Source organism: Pleurodeles waltl, chromosome 4_1 (assembly GCF_031143425.1).
Source record: "Pleurodeles waltl isolate 20211129_DDA chromosome 4_1, aPleWal1.hap1.20221129, whole genome shotgun sequence".
Lineage (NCBI taxonomy): Eukaryota > Metazoa > Chordata > Amphibia > Caudata > Salamandridae > Pleurodeles > Pleurodeles waltl.
Genome location: NC_090442.1, coordinates 213,502,236 through 213,520,455, shown reverse-complemented (window position 1 = coordinate 213,520,455; position 18,220 = coordinate 213,502,236).

Genomic DNA, 18,220 nt, shown 5'->3' with positions numbered 1-18,220 from the left:
ACTAGACAGTGACACAAAGGGAGCTGGGGTGTAGTCTGCCTTTCCTAATGAGCCATCTGTGCAAGGAGGGAGGGGAGGAGTGGTCACTCACACCTGAAAGGGCTGTGCATGCCCTCATAAAATGCAGTCTCCAACCCCTTGCTGTGTGTCTGGGGCCTGGGCAAGGCAGGATTTCACAAACAAGAGAGACTTTCCTTTGAAGTAAGCCTACTTCAAAGGGCAAAATGGGTATAAGAAGGGCACCCAAAACCACAGACTTTGGAACACTTCTGGAAACCAAGAGGAACCTCTGCCTGGAGAAGAGCTGAAGAGCTGAGGAAGAAGAGCTGCCCTGCCTGTGACTGTGCTTTGTGGAGCTATCCTGCAGTTGCTGCTTCTGCCTGTGCTGGAGGACAAAGACTTGACTTTGTGTGCCTTCCTTCTTGTGACGAACTCTCCAAGGGCTTGAATTAGAGCTTGCCTCCTGTTGTTTGAAGACTCAGGGACGGCAAAGACTTCTCTCTGCCAGCACCTGGAGCCTCTGCTGAGACTCCTACTCTGCCAAGTGGTGCCCATCCAGTTCCTGGGACCCTGAAATGAGAAGCGGGCAGAACAAGAGTGAGAAATCCACGCACCGACTGTCGTGCAGTGAAAAGATCGACGCAACTCCGATCCGCGGCTGAAAAATCAAACCGCTGGCAGTTTCGCGGCTGAAAATCTACGCTCGCCTGCATCGCAACTGAAAGATCGACGCACACGGCTGGAGAAACGACACGCAGCATCGCTGCCCAGAGGCTGGTGAGATCTCAACCATGCCGCATGGTTTTCGGATCATCGGATCATCGTGCGGCAGGATTTCGGACGCAGACATCGCTGGGCGTGTAAGAACAGCACAAGGCCTGCCCGTACCTGAGAGTGCGGTTCAAATCAAAGCATCACTCTATGGCGGAGAGAAGAAACGACACACACTGACTCAACTGAAGGAGAAATGATGCACGGTCTTGCTTGTGAGTGATATCGACGCATCGCAAGCCCTTTTTGATGCACACTCGCCAGTGCGGGGTTATTTTTGATGCACCCAGGTACATTTCCACGCTAACAGTGTTAGCGATGTGTTTAAAATAACATGAAGACTCTTTTTGGTTTTTAATTGACAACTTGACTTGTGTATTGTGGATTTTTTTCATTTTGGTCTTTCGTTGTCTAGATAAATATTTTATTTTTTATTTTTCTAAACCTGTGTTGTGTCATTTTGTAGTGTTTTCATTAAGTTCGTGTGTGTGTTGGTACAAATACTTTACACCTAGCACTCTGAAGTTTAGCTTGCTGCTCGTGCCAAGCTACCAAGGGGGTGAGCAGGGGTTAGCTGAGGGTGATTCTCTTTTACCCTGACTCGAATGAGGGTCCCTGCTTGGACAGGGGGTAACCTGACTGCCAACCAAAGACCCCATTACTGCTGACCCATTTGGACTGCCAATTATTGACAATGAAGCTTTGGTTACCACAGGCGAAGTTCTAAACGCAAACAACCTAGTGAAAAAGGACGTACATAATTTAGATAACTTAGGAGTATATTTACTAAGATTCTGCGCTGTGTTTGCATGCCAAAAGTGGCGCAAATCAAAGCTAAATCTTTTTTTTTAACCTATTTAGTTTACAGCACAAACATGTTCTGCGCTGGGCAACCACTTGAAAGTAGAGCTTGAAAGTAATGCAAAGCAGTGCAAAGCACTGCTTTGCATTACTTAACTCCAAGAGTGCATTCCATGGGTGGTACATGGGCATTCCCATGCAACCACGCAAGGTTTTTAATGCAAAACCCTATTTACTAACAAACTAAAAGAGTTTTCGGTCTAAAAATAGCATCCGTTCCAACTAGGCGCTATCACTGAGAAATAGTTTTATTTCCCCTTTCTTTCCCAACTTTACACATGTGCTGCACCATCCAGGACACATACTAAGTGGGAACATTTTTAAAGCTAATTTAAGCAAGGTATTTTGTACTGGAAGGCTATCTTTCTAGTACAGAACCTATGCTAGACTGACGCAGACACCCTTGTGCTATGGTGCAAAGGTGTGCATGTGGCACACAGTAGCAAATTTCTGCGCTGCACTAGAGATTCTGTAAATATGACACTCTCCTGCTCACGCAGTGCAGTGCAGCGTTTTTGGCTGCTGCAGTGCTCTGCATGATAATTTAGTAAATCTGGGCCTTAGTGTCCTGATTAAATAGCAAACAAAACGTTTAGAAATACATTAAAGAATCAGTAGATCACGAACTTCGACATAAAAATGGAGTATGTGAGTGTACTACTTATGAACCTACATTACAATATGTAAGTGAACAAGTAGGCACAGGGAAAAGCTTTGTTATTAAAATATTTACTTCTTACATGCATAAGGTTACTAGCTCTAATGTATCTTGTGTAGTTACTGCTCCTATCTGCTTAACAGCATATATTCTTACTACCTGTAGGGCCTGATAGCAGACTGGAATACTTAAACTTAAATACTGATACATGTCAAGAGCTTGGTAGAGTCCTTAAAAAATAAAAGTTTTGATTATAGATGTAAGTATGGTTTCTATCTTATTGTTGGTGTTTGTTCATCTTTGTTTGCAGGAGGTACTCAAAACGTCTTATGATTTGCTGTTTGGAGGCAAACATGTGATTGTCTTTGGAGACTTATTACAACTAACACCTGTAAAAGATGAACTGATTTTCAACAAACTTTTTGGAAGTACAGGCATTTCACATCAAGTCTCTAAGCGTCTCAGTAACTCCCATCACATTTGTGATCTCCTTTGTCGTGCTCCATCTCTCCACCATCTCTTGGATGCTTATGTGTGACCAGTGGAATCCATACTTTTCTTTCTGCTTCGCCCTTGCAATAATTTCATGTTATTTCACCACCCTCGGAATTTCCAGGACAGTGAGACCCTCACGGGTGAGTAGCTGCGCTTTACAAATATTGATTGATTGATTGATTGATTGATTGTGAAAGAGGAATAAGAGGGATTATTTTGGCCCACTCATAATTGAGGCCTAAATGTTAATCAGGCTCTGCCATTCCTTTGTAATGTGGCTCAAGACTAAGGGCCCATCATGAGTTTGGTGGTAGGAATAGCTGGCCGCCAATCTCGTGGGTATGAGGTGGCCGTCAACCCAGCTGCCTCACCGTATTACGATGTTCCCACTGGGCTGACCGGTGGGAACATTGTATTACGATGTTCCTGCCAATCAGCCTGGCACAGACAGTGCACATTCCAAGGGTGCTGGCAGGTGGGGCCCTTCACTGCCCATTCCCTGGGCATGGGCAGTGCAAGTGACCCTCTGTGGCCTCAGCACTGTGTTTCCATCAGCTTTTCCATGGTGGGGTTCCAGCCATGGAAAGGCTGACGGAAACAGGAGTCATGATCAGCACGGTGGTGCTGAGCTCAGCGCCCCCACGGCTGACAACGAGTGTGACTGCCATCGGCCCATCTGGGACCATGTTCCTGGTGGGGGTGCTGGTCCCCTGGCAATCCAACCACCAGGGTCATAATGTGGCAGTTGGACCACCTGGAGAGTGGCAATCCAACCACCACCACAGACTTGTAATAAGGCCCTAAAAGCCACAATGACATGAAAGAAGCCAAGCACTATCTGTGAGGATAGAAACTGAGGAGCACAAGAAGCCAGTATGGGACTTTAAAAAACACAGCCTTTAATGCTGGGATTTGTATTTATGTGCCCATGTCTGTGTAATTGCCAGCATGTGCTTGCACCAGTTATTTTATTTTTAGAATAAAGCCTATCAGCCAGCACAGCGGTCTGGTTTGCAAAGACTTCTTAGGGACATTCTAAAAGTTTCCCAGAAATGCAATATTCCCATTGCTTACCATTGGCTTCGTAACTCATAGTTGCTTGCTTTCTATTTGCTGGCTTTATTTGTTTTAGACTGTCCAGCTTGAGTTAGCTCTTCCCATGCAGCACAGCCTGTTCACTACCTGTTTATCACCACTCTTTGTGTTCTTCTACGAGTGCTCTATTTCCTGAAACAGGCCTTTAAATTGTGTTCTTGTCACATTTGCTGTGCAAAGACAGAGGTCAAATGTCAGACTCTGTCTACCAAGGGACATTGTTGTTTTATTTTTCCTTCTCTGACATCAAAGTGAGAGGATTTATGTGACAAACTTGCTGGCTACTGGGGTTGTGAAAGTAAAGGCTTTTTTCTAGCCCAACATTTAAATGTCTGTAAATGAACTGTGCAGATATTTTAGAATACATTGGAATTAGGAAAGCACAAATTAAGCATGTGTTTTTGTAATTGTGAAGTGTGGTGGAAACAAATACTTTAATAAGATAAAAACAAATCAATACACTGGGTGATGCCATTTCCACACATTATCGTTTGTGAACTCTATAGTTTTATCAGTAATACTGCATGTCTGTGGAAATGTAATAGTCATTTCAATTGAAAATGTGTTGACTGTAATGGCAGTGCGCTACCACACGATGCATACTCAACACTACTCCACTCTACACCACTACACTCTATACCCCTCCATTCCCCTCTACTCCCTTCAACTCTACACCACCCCATCCCAGTCTACGCCACTCCACTCTACAACATGCCACTCCACTCTGCGACACACCACTCCACTCCCGAGCACTCTACATCACTCTACTTTAAGACACTATGATACACCACTCTATGGCACTCTACTCCACTCTACGACATGCCACACCACTCTACTCTGACATTCTACTCCACTCTACAGCACACCACTCAACTATACTCTACAACAAGCCACTCCACTATATGCCACTCCACTCTACACCATGACACTCTATGATACAGCACTCTACTTCACTTCTATGACACACCACTCTAGAACACATTACTTCATACTATGGCACTCTACACTATGAGACTACTCTACTCCACTCAATGCCACTCCTCTCTACTCCACTCTGTAACACTTTACTCCACAGTTCACCACTCTATGCCCCTCCACTCTATGCCACTCCACTCTACGGCACTCCACTCTATAATACTTTACTTCACACTACTACACTCTACACCCCTCTGCTCTTCGACACTCTACTACACTCTGTGGCACTCTTTGACACGCTACTTCACTTTATGCAATCTCTCTATACGCCACTCCATTTTACATGCTGCACTCTACTCTACGACCCTCTACTCCACTCTACTCTAATTTAGGCCACTCCAGGGTACGCCACTCTATGCCACTCCATTCTACAACTCTCTATGCCACTCCACAGCACTCTACAACAGAGGTCTTCAAACTGTGGGGCGCCCCACCTGCCGGTCCGTGACTTAATTCCCAAGGAGGCACAAAAGCATCATAAGGACTTGTAAATTAAGACGGCCTGGAAGTGCAACCTTGTTTGTTTGGTGCATTTTCAGGCTATTTTTATTTGTAAGTGAAGTGCAGAAAAAGTGTGAAACTGTGAAATGTGAATCCTGAATGCTCTGGGAGCACAGCCAGTGAGTTAGATAGTAGATTCGAAGATGTGGCTAAAAAAGAACAAAATATTCAGTAACTACTTTGTTATTTTTTTCACCATCTGGTAACTAAACAAACCTAACACACTTTAAATGAAAAATAAGGGGGCGTGGCCAAGATGGCGGCGTGAGCGGACGCGTTTCCGCGAGCTCCGCCACCCGGGCCTCATTAAAAGCACTGTGACCCCTGTGCGCTGTCTCCTGGGTGCCCCTGCTCACTGGGGGGTGAGTGGAGACGACGGGCGTGTCGAAGAGGGGGTCCGGAGATTGACTGCGGACGAGCAGAGCCGGCGGCATTGGGCCTTTTGGCCCAGGCTCGCGCGCGCTGTGCGCGGCGAGGAACGCGGTGATGACAGCCTCGCGGTGAGGCCCAGCAGACGCGAGAGCCCGGGGAGGCCCGGCGGGGCCATTGGAGGTGCCGGGAGTGACCTGGCTGACCGGGTAAGAGAGTGGAGCAGCGCTGAGGCATGGGGGCCAAGAATCGGGACGCCCCTAGCGGGTTTTGCCTACGGACCCCGGGTGGCTATTGCTGGACTTGGGGCTGGTGGTGGAGCCCTGATTTGAGGTAGGGGCGGCAGAGAAGAGTGAACGACCTGCCCCTGGGCTCCCAGTAGAGGGGCCCTGCTTGGTTTGGAGTGGGGCCCCCGGTCGGCGGCGCGATCGGCCCACGGTGAACTCCTCGGGGACGGAGGAGGAGGAAGTGACCGGGCTGAGCCGGTTTCCGGACAGGGTGGCTGCAGCATTAGACCGCGGCCTTGCGTGGAGTGTGGAACAAGGAGCTTTGCTTTACTGACCTGGTTGGAAGCGAATAGTCTGAGGAGATCCCTGGTTCAAGAGACGTGCCGGGTGCCTGAACAGGCCCACGACCAGGCGGTTGAGGTCTGAGGCCGGAGGCTGGTATAGGAGTGGCAGTATCATGATGTCCTCTAAATCCAAGTGGGATCAGTCAGTGAGGGACATGATGACCAGATGCCAGCTGGCGAAGAGCGGACCCGTTCAGGGGTCTGCGGCGACGAGGGGCTGTGATGATCGAGGAGAGGTGGACGACGATGGGGAGGCCCCAGTCACTAAAGGCTTTCTCTCCTCCCTGTTTGATTTACTTAGGAGCGATCTGCAAGATCTCCGGAGGGGCATTTCCCAGGAGATGAAGGAACTGCGTACAGAGGTCACTTCCCTTGGGGATCGAGTGGCGAATGTGGAGGATGGTGAGATCTCTAGAGGGGAGGAGGATGAACACATGCAACAGGAGATAATACTTCTTCGCAAGCAGCAGGACCTTCTTCAGATGATAGTGGAGGACTTGGAGAATCGGTCATGACGGCATAATATACGCATCAGGCGGGCCCGATGGGAGCGGAGAAGGAGGACATAGGGGAGTTCGTCACGGCGTTGTTTCCGCTCTATCTTGGGTGCTGATGACTTAAGGGAGATTACGCTGGACCGCGTTCATCGTGTGGGCCGCCCCGGGGAGCCTGGGGGCCGTCCGCCTGATATTTTGGCATGTGTCCACAACTATGGACTTAAAGAAAACATTCTACAGAGAACCCGAAACTTGTCACAGGTACAGTTCCGTGAGCATAAATTACAGCGGTTCAAGACCTCTCGCTGCGGACATTGCAAAGGCGGAGAGACTTTAAACCTATTACAGAACATTTACGGGCCCACTCTACGTCCTATTCCTGGGGTCACCCCTTCCGCCTTATGTTCCGATGGGAGGACCAGTGGCATCAGGTGAAATCGGTGTTGGAGGCGAGAAGGATCCTGCAGCTGGAGGAGAATGAACAAGAGCCCGGGGCATCTGTGGAGGAGGATGGCGGGGGTCGCCCTCGGTGGCGGCGGTAGGAGAGGAAGAGAAAGCAACGGCGACCTACCACAATGGAGCAGGCGCTGGAAAGACAATCAGTACTGAGTAGCTTGGCTGCGGGGACTAACGCCTAGACGATGGGCAACTGGGTGCTGCCGCTGTGATTTGGGGTTGTGTGAGTTTTCGCTCGGGTCTTATGACCATATTAGAGAGGCCTGGGTGGTGGAGCCGCTGGATCCCATGTGATGAATCCTGATGGATCTACTGTCCCGACAAGACTTTACCTCTCTAAAGCTGTGTGTCAGAGGACTTATGTGTTCTAAGCACCTGTTGTGTGTTATGGTTGTGTTTAGGAGTGCTTCCTCTTGAATTCATATAGCTATTGATTTTGCTTGCTATCCCTATGTGAGGGACCGCTCCAGTGATGGTTCTGGTCCGTGCCCCTTGGTAGTTGTGCCTGCTGTAGAGCGTAACTGGTCTAGTCACATATGTCCTTTAAGTGTCTAAGCTTGAATGTTCGGGGACTTAATAGCCCAGCAAAGAGATTGGCGATCTTGTCTGGTCTTGAGCAGTCCGGGAGTCATGTCTGTCTCCTGCAGGAAACGCACCTGGTGGCCAAGGATACGTATAGAATGCGTTCAAAGTGGTTTTCTAGGCAATTCTGGTCCTCAGCCCCTACGAAACATGCTGGGGTGGCAATACTTTTGTTGAATTCCTTCCCTGGAGAGGTGATGGCCAAGCTTCATGAGGTACAGGGTAGGTTCCTGGTGCTCAGGGTGCGGGTGGGGGCTTTCCTCTTCACTATTGCTACAATATATGCACCTAACGTACAACAGGACACCTATATGAGGCAGGCCATTTCCCCGGTGCTCAATACCCCTGACAGAGCTATTTTAGCAGGGGGAGACTTTAACCTGGTAATGGACAATGAGCTGGACAGGTCTGGGCATCTGTAGGAAGTTGGCTCTGTATATACTATTTCAAAGTAAGAAATAGTGTGCACAGAGTCCAAGGGTTCCCCTTAGAGGTAAGATAGTGGCAAAAAGAGATAATTCTAATGCTCTATTTTGTGGTAGTGTGGTCGAGCAGTAGGCTTATCAGAGGATAGTGTTAAGCATTTGTTGTATACACACAGGCAATAAATGAGGAACACACACTCAAAGACAATTCCAGGCCAATAGGTTTTTTATATAGAAAGATATCTTTTCTTAGTTTATTTTAAGAAACCACATGTTCAAGATTTACAAACAATAATTTAAATGAAAGGTATTTCACTCAGGTATCTTAGGAACTTTGAATCATCACAATAGCATGTACAGTTTTGGCAAAAATGGCAATAAGCTATTTTAAAAATGGACACTGCAAAAATCAACAATTCCTGGGGGAGGTAAGTATTTGTTAGGTTCGCAGGTAAGTAAAGCACTTACAGGGTTCAAAGTTGGGTCCAAGGTAGCCCACCGTTGGGGGTTCAAGGCAACCCCAAAGTTACCCCACCAGCAGCTCAGGGCCGGTCAGGTGCAGAGGTCAAAGTGGTGCCCAAAACACATAGGCTTCAATGGAAATAGAGGTGCCCCTGTTCTAGTCTGCCAGCAGGTAAGTACCCGCGACTTCGGAGGGCAGACCATGGGGGTTTTGTAGGGCACCGGGGGGGACACAAGCAGGCACAGAAGGTACACCCTCAGCGGTCCTGGGGCGGCCGGGTGCAGAGTGCAAACAGGTGTCAGGTTTTCAATAGGATTCAATGGGGAGACCCGGGGGTCTCTTCAATGATGCAGGGGTAGCCACCACCTGGGCTAGGCAGAAGGTCGCCTGGTGGTCGCTCCTGCACTGGAGCTCAGTTCCTTCAAGTCCTGGGGGATGTGGGTGCAGTGTGGTTTCCAGGCGTCGGGTTCCTTGAAGCAGGCAGTCGCGGTCAGGGGGAGCCTCTGGATTTCCTCTGCAGGCGTCGCTGTGGGGATTCAGGGGGGTCAACTCTGGCTACTCACGGGCTCGCAGTCGCCGGGGAGTCCTCCCTGTAGAGTTAGTTTTCCGCAGGTCGAGCCGGGGGCGTCGGGTGCAGAGTGGAAATTCTCACGCTTCCGGCGGGAAACGTGTGGTCTTTAAAAGTTGCTTCTTTGTTGCAAAGTCACATCCCTAATCCTATTGGGGGAGGATTCCTAAAAGTCAGAGTCACCTCAGCTCAGGACACCTTAGGGGTTGTCCTGACTGGCCAGTGACTCCTCCTTGTTTTTCTCATTATCTCCTCCAGCCTTGCCGCCAAAAGTGGGGGCAGTGGCCTGAGGGGCGGGCATCTCCACTAGCTGGGATGCCCTGTGGCGCTGTAACAAAGGGGGTGACAAAGGCACTCTCCCCATGAAGCCAGCAACATGTCTGGTGTGTGGCAGGCTGGCAAAAACTAGTCAGCCCACACTGGAAGTTGGGTATGTTTTCAGGGGGCATCTCTAAGATGCCCTCTGGGTGTATTTCACAATAAAATGTACACTGGCATCAGTGTGCATTTATTGTGCTGAGAAGCTTGATACCAAACTTCCCAGTTTTCAGTGTAGCCATTATGGTGCTGTGGAGTTCGTGTATGACAGACTCCCAGACCATATACTCTTATGGCTACCCTGCACTTACAATGTCTAAGGTTTTGCTTAGACACTGTAGGGGCATAGTGCTCATGCACCTATGCCCTCACCTGTGGTATAGTGCACCCTGCCTTAGGGCTGTAAGGCCTGCTAGAGGGGTGACTTATCTATGCCATAGGCAGTGTGAGGTTGGCATGGCACCCTGAGGGGAGTGCCATGTTGACTTAGTAATATTCTCCTCACCAGCACACAAGTTGGCAAGCAGTGTGCATGTGCTGAGTGAGGGGTCCCCAGGGTGGCATAAGACATGCTGCAGCCCTTAGAGACCTTCCCTGGCATCAGGGCCCTTGGTACCAGGGGTACCAGTTACAAGGGACTTATCTGGATGCCAGGGTTGTGCCAATTGTGGAGACAAAGGTACAGTTTAGGGAAAGAACACTGGTACTGGGGCCTGGTTAGCAGGCCTCAGCACACTTTCAAATCATAACTTGGCATCAGCAAAGGCAAAAAGTCAGGGGGTAACCATGCCAAGGAGGCATTTCCTTACAGCATCGTTATGGGCAGACTGGTGCGCTGACTGCAGCGGGAGGCAGTGGCTGGTTGATTGTGGTCTGGAGGATGTTTGGAGGAGGGAGCACCCAGCGCTTAGGGACTATTCCTTCTACTCTGTGGCCTCAAAGACGTACACACGTACTGATTTTTTTCTGGCCTCTGCGGCGTTCATCTCTTGGATTAGAGAGACCTCAATCAAGCCCTGGGCCTTAACAGATCATGCACCTATCACTCTGGAGGCCAGTCTTGATATGGGGCGTGTGGGGAGTCCGAGCTGGCACTTTAGAGACACTATACTTCAGAGTAGAGCAGCTGAGGAGACGCTGAGACCCGTGATAGTGGATTACCTTTGCTTTAATGATGATGGAAGAGTCAGTATGGAGAACTTATGGGTGGCTCTAAAGGCGGTAGTGCGAGGGAAAGTGATGTTGCTTGCGGCTAAAGATAATAAAGCAAGGAAGGAACAGAGAGCGGTGCTTGAGCAAAAAGTGGCGGCCTTAGAACGCTCTCATAAATATACTGGAGCTCCTAGAGTGTGAAGGGAGCTAGAGAGGGCGCGTCAGCAGCTGAAAAGGCTGGACTGGGATAGGGCAGAATATGTGCTAGCGAGGCTTAAACACAAATACTACATAGGGAGTAACAGATGCGGGAAGCTCCTTGCGCACCGGCTGAGGGCGCAGCGCTCCGCTGCTGCCATAAAGATGGTACGCTCCCCCTCTAAAGGGGAAGTGCGTACAGACGACCAAATGGCAGAGGTGTTTGCAGAATACTATAGGGAGCTATATTCCGCGGATGCGAGGTGCGACGCGGATCCTGCTACCTTTCTCGCGGATAGCAAAATTACTCCGCTTGGAGAGCATGAAGCGTCCTCGTTGGACCAGCCTATAAGGGTGGACGAGGTTATTTTGGCGATATCCCGTCTAAAGAACGGGAAGTCTTCTGGCCCTGATGGCTTCACGGTGCTCTTTTATGAAACGTTCTGTCCGGGTGTCCGGGGCCCTCGCGCCTAGTATGCTGGAGGCTACCATTACGGGTATTCACAAGCCTGGGAAGGATCCAGAAGATTGCGCCTCATATAGGCCTGTCTCACTTCTGAATATAGACGCCAAGTTGTTTACTGGTATTTTGGCTCACCGCCTCAATCCCTACATGCCGTGCCTTATAGATTCGGATCAGGCGGGCTTTATACCTCACCTGCAGTGTGGAGATAATATAAAGTGCCTTCTGCACTTAATAGATAAAACTGGCAGATCGAGCAGGGAGGCGCTCCTCCTTTCTATTGATGCAGAGAAGGTGTTTGATAGAGTCCATTGGCCTTATCTCTTTCAGGTGTTGGAGCGCTATGGGCTGGGGCCTGGGTTCAGGACCTGGATTCAATGCATTTATCACTCGCCCAAAGCTGCGGTGCGAGTTAATGGAACTCTGTCCTTGCCGTTTTCGGTTGGTCGTGGAACAGGACAGGGATGCCCGCTCTCCCCGCTGCTATTTGCGCTGTATATGGAACCCTTTGCTCAGCGCCTCCGTGATAACCCCCTAGTTACTGGCGTCAAACTTGGGGGCGAACATCACCTTATTAGTCTCTATGCAGATGATGTGATTCTTACCCTTGCAGAGCCCATGGTTTCGCTTCCAGCCCTTATGGTGGCCCTGGAGGAGTTTGGTCAGGCCTCTGGATTCCGTGTGAATATGCAGAAGTCGCAGGTCCTTGGCTTATCCATTTCTCCTGACCATGCGGAGGTTTTGAGGGCCCGTTATCCCTTTATATGGTCGACATCGCAGGTACCCTATTTGGGTATTGAATTGGGGATCTCTGCGGTGAAGACGGCAAGCTTGAATTATACCACCCTAACTCGGGAGGTACTGCAAGACCTTGGGATCTGGAGGAAGCATAAACTCTCTTAGCTGGGCAGGGTGGCGGCGGTGAAAATGACTTTGCTACCGCACATACTCTATGTCTTTCAGGCACTTCCCCTGACTCCTCCGTCTCGAACGATAGCGACCCTACAGTCCGCGATCTTGAAATTCATCTGGGATGGACGTCTGGCGCGGCTCCCGCGGAACACTCTATACCGCTCTAGAGGGGAGGGGGGACCAGCTGTTCCCTGTCTTCTGCGGTATTTCCAGGCAGCCCAGTTGCGCTTTCTTTTGGAGTGGAGTAGGCCGCTTTCTGAGAAACACTGGTGTTTTATGGATCAGGCGGTGGCGGGGTCTCATATGTGGAAGGAGCCCTGGCTCCGACGTCGACACAGGGCACGTGGACTTTATTCCTCCCCGATCACGGGAGCGACCATCCGTGTATGGGACGCAGTGGCGCGACGGCAGGGGCTCACAACGTTTCCATCCCCTATGTCACCAATTGGTGAGAACCCTGACTTTACACCCGGCCTACAGGTAAAGAGTTTTCGCCGTTGGTATGATGGGGGCTGTAAGAGGGTGGGGAGTCTTTTTGATGAGAATGGGGTGATCCCTTTTGATCAGATGCGGGAGACGTACCGATTGACCGAAGCAGATAGGCTATTGTATTATCAAGTACGTCATTGGGCACTTATGCCGGCGAATAGGGCTATGATAGATAGGCAACTAACCCCGTTTGAGAGGTGGATACTCAAAAAGAAGGATGATAAGCGGGTGATATCGGACCTTTATCGATTTCTGCAGGGTGGGGAGAGCCCTCCTAAATCTAAGGGAAAGCAGAGATGGGAGAAGGAGCTGGGGAGGGAGCTCACTGAGGAGGAGTGGGATAATATTTATTATAGAACTCATCATACGGCCCATAGCGCTGCGGGGACAGAGACAGCATATAAGATAACTTCCTATTGGTACTTTACTCCAGTAAGGATGATTACATGGGACCCCGCTAAGTCCGGGCTTTGTTGGAGGGGGTGCGGTAGCACGGGCACGCTGGTACATCTCCTTTGGCATTGCCCCAAACTACAGCGATATTGGACGAGCATATTAGATGACATCGATAAGGTGTTTCAGACAGAAATTCCTAGCTTCCCATCATATGTATTGCTGGGCCTACCTAATCTTCTCACGTTTTCCCTTCGTTCGTTGAAGGGGCGGCAGATGGCACTGGCTCTCAATGCTGCCCTGCAGATGATTCTTGCCCTATGGGGCTTGGATAGGTTGCCGACGTATGGGTCTTGGCTCCAGAAGTTGTGGTTCATTCTGGGGATGGAAAAGCTTACTTTAGCTTCCAAACAGTGGGCGACATTTGTACGTTGTGGAGGCCTTTCTTCCAGATCTTATCTACAGAGTTTACCAAGCTGACGTGCCCAACACACCTAAGAGTCCTAGGGCTGACCCGAGAGGTTTAGTAGGATGATATGAGCTATGGTCTATGAGGAGGGCGGGGACAACAGTGTGAATGGAGCGGTGAAGGTTTGGGGCAGGAAGGAGGTGAAGCATGCAGGCGAGGAAGCACAACAGTTTTTTCCTTTTTATGTTATTTTGGATGTTAGCCCGGTGAGATCCAGTTTGTGGTGCCCTTCCGGTCCTGAAGTCAATATGAGTCATAGTGGGCGGGGGTGATGTTCCCCCTCAGTGGGAGTGAGGATACGGTTGTATAACTTTCAAAGTATGTTCTGGGGTTTCCGGGGCATGTCACTAATGAAATGGCTGGAGGATTATCACTATGCTTTGTATTGTTCTTCATGTTAAAATGTCAATAAACAGATTTGATCCATAAATGAAAAATAAATGCAAGTTAAACTAATCAGTGGAAAATTTACTCTTATACATTATGAAACCACAGTTAGCTAATGTGATCAGTGCAGGTGACTGCGTGACCGAAAAGTCACAGAATTGAATCCTGGTTGGCCCAATGGAGAAAAGTGAGGTTTGTATGTTTTTGGTGCTATGAGGTGCCAGTCTGTGGTAAAAAAAACACTGTGCATATGTAAATTGTTATTTGTAGCTATATATTTTATTGAAAGTAATCGGACTACACCTAGAAGCATTTTTACAAGTGTCCATTAAAAAGACACGCTCGAGAACTCCACTGATAACACGTTTACATTACCCCTGCAGAAGAATAAAGCTTTGACACTCCAGGTGACTCCATCTCTGAAAGCCTATATTAAATAGCTCCCAAGCAACCTTTATGTCTGGCACTTAACCAACTGCACAGGGTCAAGCAGTATGAAGGGCCAAATACACCCAAGACCACTGGAATTATGTGGCAGAGGAGGGCTGACTTATCCAGCAAAAAAAGCCAAATGATGTGACGTAATGCGGCACATTTTGTGATTATAACTTCGTTTTTTATTTAATTTTTTAACATTTGTTAACACTGTCAGGGTATGGGATCCACCTCAGAAGTACCAGTTTAACACTAAACTACAGTAATAATAAATAGAAAGGTGACCGGCCAACCTTTGTAAGGGGCCTTTTACTGAGCAATATCACAGCACTGTGTGCTTAGTAACTTTTGATCTGTTTGAGCTAGGAACACGTTTTTGTTAAAATCTATAGATTATGCATCTGATGATAGATTATGTGGCAAATCCATGATAATGCAGAAAACACAGTGGCCGACTAAATCTCAATTGTGGCTGTTTTACCATCCTTACTTACTTGCAATAGTAGCTACTGCATATATGCTGTTCTGGTGTTGCTTTGGGCCTCAGAGCAATGGCCCACAGAGGGGAAAATTGAAGCATAGGGGATACCTTAGTTTGGGAGTCAGAGAGATGATAAAGAGGAGGAAGAGGGCAACACAGGAGTCTTTTTTTTCAACAAATGGCAGAGGAAACAGCCCACATCACAAGGCAGTAGCTATATTAGTGAAGCAGGTGCAGCAGCACTGTGGTTCATGGGTCTGAGAGACCCACTGGCTCACAATTATAAATGTATTTTTGTAATAAAAAACTATGGGGGGGGAGCATTTTCATTGGTAGCATTTGAGCAGAGGGCAACTATGCTGCAAGTGGTTGGGGGGTGTGGTGGTGGGTGGGGGTGGTGTCAGGGGAACTGGGAAACCGGGTTCAGGTCCCGGCATCAGCTCAACATTCTGTGATTCTGGGCAAATTACTTAATCTTAATCTGACCTTGTGTAATGTAACTGGTGCTCATGTAAAGTGTTCCAACACCTTTAGGCTGAACCTATGGTACATAACACTCAAAATAAAGGAAAAAGGGACAGTGATTCTGTTTTAGGACTGGAGTGATGATCAGGCATCGCAAGGAAGGGGTGAAAGAGGCAGAGGAGATACACTGCTACTCAGAGCTGCAGGTATCATTACCACATTTGGTGCAGTTGCATTGGGGCCAAGGAGTATGAAGGGCTCACAACACCCAAGTTATCGGAGACACAGTTTTTTGGGCAATTTCTGTTTTTATTTCATGACTTTCCCCTTTATAAATCTCAAATTTATTGTAGATTATGAGATACCAAAAAAGTAGCTATGAAATTATCTTACAAGCTCCGCCCCTGAGCTAAGCTGTGCCTCGCCCTCTCTCCCAATCCTTGCTTTAAAGTTTTTGAGGGGGCCTCCGACTTCAAAACAATTTGGTCTGTGGGGCTTGGAGCAAAAACGTTTGAAAACCTCTGCTCTACAACATCCAAGCCACACCACAACACTACTCCACTCCACGATGCTCCATTCTATGGGACTCCACTCTACGGCACTCTACTCCACTCTATGCCACTGCATTCTAAAATAATCTACTCTGACACTGCTCCAATCTATGCAACTCCCTCTACTCCACTCTACGTCATTTTACTCCACTCTACTCAATGCCATTCCACTCTGCGACACTCTGTGCCACTCCACTCTACAACACTCTACTCCATTCTACTCCACATAACTCCACTCTATGACAATCTGACACTCTACGTCCCTCCACTCTATGCCCCTTCACTCTACTCCCTCCACGACCCTCTATTCCACTCATACTACAACACTTCACTCTATACCACTCCACTCTATGCCACACCACTCTACTCCATTCCACTCTACTCTGACACTCTACTCCACTCTACACCACACCACTCTCTGACACTCTTTTAAACTCTGACAATCTACTCCACTCCCTTGTGACATTCTACTCCCACCACAACACTCTACTTCCTTCACTGTACTCCACTCTATGCCACTCCACTGACACTATACTCTATTTTATGCCACTTCACTTTACGACAATCTACTCCACTCTACATCATTCACTCCACTCAATACAACTCCCTCTGTTACTCCACGCCACTTTACTCCACTCTATGCCACTCCACTCTATGACACTCTACTCCACTCTGCTCTACTCCGACACTCCACTCTACTCCCTCCACTCTGTGACTCTCTACTCTGTCCACAACACTCTATTTCTTTCACTTTACTCCACTCTATGACAATCCAATCTCTGACACTCTACTCCACTTTATACCACTCCACTCTATGACAATCTACTCCACTCTGTGCAACTCCCTCTATGCTACTCCACACCACTTCACTCCACTCTATGCTGCTCTACTCTATGCCACTCTGTTCTATGACACTCTACTCCACTTTACAACACTCTACTCTACTCCACGATGCTCTACTCCTCTCAACTATACACCCTTCCACTCTATGACACTCTATGCCAGTCCATGTCACTCTATGCCACTCCATGATACTCCACTGTACTCTACTCCACTCTACACTACTCCACTCTGCACAACTGCACTCTCCAACATGCCACTCTCCTGTATGTCACAAAGCTTTAGCCATGCTGGTGTACAACATGGCTAAAACACATTTGCAAAGCTCTTGCATGCTCGAGACCTATTGGCTTTGCCAATGCTTGCTTGTGTTTTGCTTTTTCGTGGGAGAAAATCACAGTGGATGAGAATCCCTAAAAAAGCTGGGGATATGAGCAAGCCTACATACTTTGTCACAGTACAATGGATGTAGCCATCTTTAGATATGATGGCCATGTGTTCTGTGACACGTATAATATGTGACACATATAATTGACATTTTTTGAGGCAAAACAATGTGTACATGTTATATTAAAATTGTTGCTACATACCTGTTTTTACAGAATAGTTGTCATATTCCTTGGCAATTTCTTCACCATCAGTGTTGTTTGGGTATTAGAATGGACTTGAAAGTTGATTAAGGAGTATTTTTGAGAAATACTTTAACAAAACAGTTTAGGTTTGTTTTTGGCATAAAGCCAGGCAGGGTTTGTTTCTAGGAGAAGGTTTGCCACCCTAAAAATTGATATGGGCTCCACTCCTATGCACATTCCCTTTTGGAGAGTTACATTTTTCCACCACTTCCAGTTCTAGATATTTAGACCCAAGCCAATCTCCCAGACTGCCATCCATAAAAGGAAGTAAAAGGCAATTAACGTTTGAAGGTTCACCAGCTATGAGACCCAGCTGCACGTAGAATGATCCTTTCTGAAAAGCTTGGTGACTTCAAGCACTTGGGAAAACAGCAGTGCACTCATACTTGGTGTTGGTGTCCAAGGGTTTCCCACCTTATCTTTTCATGTATTTAGTATTTCACTTTTGTTGACATTGATATTCATGGTAGATAAACCGAGATAAGGCAGCTTGCTGAGGGCGCTACTTCCACACAGAAGCAAAGATCACCCTATTTCTGGTTGAGTTTTGAGTACAGATCAGTTACCCAATATGCAAGTCGTATATACATATGGCAGTATAGATGTGTGCCTCAAGCGTGGGTGCTCTGGCCCACAAAATGACACAGGCATATTGTCCATACATTTTGACTTTAAAGTATATCTCCTATTCCCTCGAAGCTGTTTTGCAAAATATGCATCATGAACTGTTCAGCTCGTATTTTCCATC